A 3,264-nucleotide genomic window follows, 5' to 3' on the forward strand; every position below is an offset into this window, starting at 1 on the left:
GGTACCAGACACCTCACTTGACTTTGGAGACACATGCAGCTTTGAGAATAAAACAGATACAGGTTGTCTTGTGTCCCTGCATTTATTTTATTTTTTAAAGACAGGGTCTCACTCTGTCACCTGGGCTGGAGTGCAGTGGTGCCATGATAACTCACTGCACCCTTGAACTCCTGGGCTCAGGTGATCCTTCCACCTCGGCCTCCCAAAGTGCTGGGACTACAGGCAGGAGCCGCCACACATAGAGCAGTGGGGAAGAGGTTACACAAGGGATTCCAGGAGAGAAGTGCCGTGTTGGTAAAGAATGCTCACATAGCTGTGGGAGCCCAATGAAGGACATGAGGCCCAGCCTGGGGTGGGTAGGAATTATCGACCTACCTTTCTGGTTTCCATGAGGTCCTGATGTACAGAGCCTGGCATACTGCCAAGTCCTTGAATGCCCGTTTCCCATTCCTCCTGCCAGCCTTGATGTAGAAGCCCTTCTCCCGCTTTCTGGAGGCCTGCATTATCTCTGATGTCTGAAGTCACCGGTTGCAGTGCTCAGTTTAAAACAGCAGAGAGCAGCTTCAGATCATGACCGGGCAGAGGCTGAGTCAGCCTGCAGGATAACTGGCTCCCAGCAGAGGTGCTAAGGAAGCCTGATATGGGCCAACAGACCAGGCAGGCCCTCCTTCCAAGCCTCAGCCAACAGGAACCCCTGTTTCCTGGCTTTCAGCCCTCAAAGAAACTGCCTGGGTCTGTTTTGAAAGATCTCGAGTTGGCTGAAAGGGACATTTTCCCCATAACTGGCACTGGTTGTCAAGCCTGCTGGGCCCAGCAGGAGGAATGCCATCTCTTTTATCCCACCTTCTTTGTTAAGAGGATGGGCTGGCAGGGAACCGCTTTGCAATTATCTTGTTTAAGATGAGCAGAGGAGATAGTTGCTCCCTGCAGGGATAACCCAGGTCCCCAAGCCATCTCCTTTTACCAGCAAATGAATGAGCATTATTCTAGCCCATGGCCAGGGTGAGAGGAGGCTTGGTTGACTGGACACAGTGGCCTGGCATCTCATTCTCCCTATCAAATCCTATCAAAGCTTCTCTGTTCTCAGCTTCTTTCTCTTGGGCAAAAGAGGTAAATTGCAATAATTTGTTCAGAAGGGGTGCTAATGGATGGCCCTCAGTTGATTTCTCATTCTCTCCTCTTCCCCAAATCACCTAGCTGGTATCTCTGTGAAAGCAAGCCCTTCTCTACTTGAACTGAGGACTAAAGGAAATATATTTGTCCATATAATAGGGCTTTTATCCAAGAAGCATTTCTCAAAGTGTGGTCCAAGACCACCCCTCTCTGTAAGTACTTATAAAAATATGGATTTTCTTCAGCTCATCTACATTGCCACAAATGACAGGATTGTATTCTTTTTCATGGCCAGATTTGTATTCCGTGGTGTAGGTACACTTTCTTCATCCACTCATCTGTTGATGGACACAGGTTGATTCCATATCTTGGCTATTGTGAACAGTGCTGCAATACACATGGGAGTGCAGATATCTCTTTGGAAAAACGGATTTCCCTGCCTTTCCTTTGGATATATACCCAGTAGTGGGATTACTGGATCATATGGTAAGTGAAATAAGCCAGGCACAGAAAGGTAAATACCACATGTTCTTACTTATATGTGGAAGCTAAAAACATTGAGCCTATAAAAGTAGGGAATAGGCTGGGCGCGGTGGCTCATGCCTGTAATCCCAGCACTTTGGGAGGCCGAGGCTGGCGGATCACGAGGTCAGGAGATCAAGACCATCCTGGCTAATACAATGAAACCCCTTCTCTACTAAAAATACAAAAAATTAGCCAGGTGTGGTGGCACGCACCTGTAGTCCCAACTACTCAGGATGCTGAGGTAGGAGAATCATTTGAACCTGGGAGACAGAGCTTGCAGTGAGCCAAGATGGCGCCACTGCACTCCAGCCTGGGTGACAGAACGAGACTCCGTCTCAAAAAGAAAAGAAAAAAAAAGAGAGTAGAACTGTGGCTACTAGAAGCTGGGAAGGGATGATGGGGAGAGGAGGATAGGGAGAGGCTGGTTAATTGGTACAAAATTACAGCTGCATGGGAGGAATAAGCTATAGCACTCTATGGCCCTGTAGTTAATAATTTGTTTTCAATAATAGTTTCAAATGTGAGAGAATTTTGAATGTTTCCAGCATAAAGAAATAATATTTGAGGTGATGAATATGCTGATTACCCTGATTTGAACATTATACCTTTGTATATATGTATCAAAATATAATATGTACCCCATAAATATGTACAATTATTATGTGTCAATTACAAATAATTTTCAATTTTAAAAATATGGATTTCCACTGTTTGGCAGCATCTACTAGAATCAGACATATGCCTATCCTGCACCCATCAATTCCATGGCTAAGAATGTACAGGAGAATGGAGGGTTTATGCCCAGCAAAAGATATGGTTAGGAATATTTGAGCAGCACTGTTCAGTAGCCCCAAACTGGAATCAACCTAGACGTGCATCAACAGGAGAATGGAGGAGCAAACAGATTGTGGTTTATCCATATTGGGTGATAAAAGTGAAGGAACTACCAATATAGACAACATGATTCATCTCATAAACATGACATTGAGCAGGAGAATCCAGACGTAAGAGTATCGGCTGTGTGATTCCATTTATAGGAAGCTCAAGAACAGGCTCAACTACTCCGTAGTGCCAGAAATTAGAATAACGTTACCTGGAGTGGGGCTGGGAGTTATTGACTGGGAAGGGGCATCAAGGAGCCTTTTAGGTTATTTGAAATGGTCAATATCTTTATCTGAATGGTGATTACACACGTACTTACATATGTAAAAATGCACTGAGCTCTATACTTAAGATCTATAAACTTTACTATCTGTAACACACACACACACGCATGTACTTCCCAGCCTTATTCCAGACCTACCAAACCCAAATATCTCTGCGAATCTGCATTTTGCATCCTTGATGGTGCTAATGCACGTTGACTACCGGGGTTGCAGGTGGTGCAATTGTGAGGGGGTGCTTTTGTCAACCCCCAAATCACACCAAACCCCATTTCCCATCTGGGGTGGAACGTCACAAGATTTTCACACATCGGTCCCTAAGGGAATAAGATTGGTGTGAGATTTCCCACCTGTTAAGATTATGGACAAGGACCCTGTGAACAAGATTGTCATAGTCCCCAACAAGACAGAAGCCACACTGTTTTTGAAATACAGTTAGCCAACACTTTCACTTCCTTTAAAT

This window comes from Rhinopithecus roxellana, chromosome 2, assembly GCF_007565055.1.
Source record: "Rhinopithecus roxellana isolate Shanxi Qingling chromosome 2, ASM756505v1, whole genome shotgun sequence".
NCBI lineage: Eukaryota > Metazoa > Chordata > Mammalia > Primates > Cercopithecidae > Rhinopithecus > Rhinopithecus roxellana.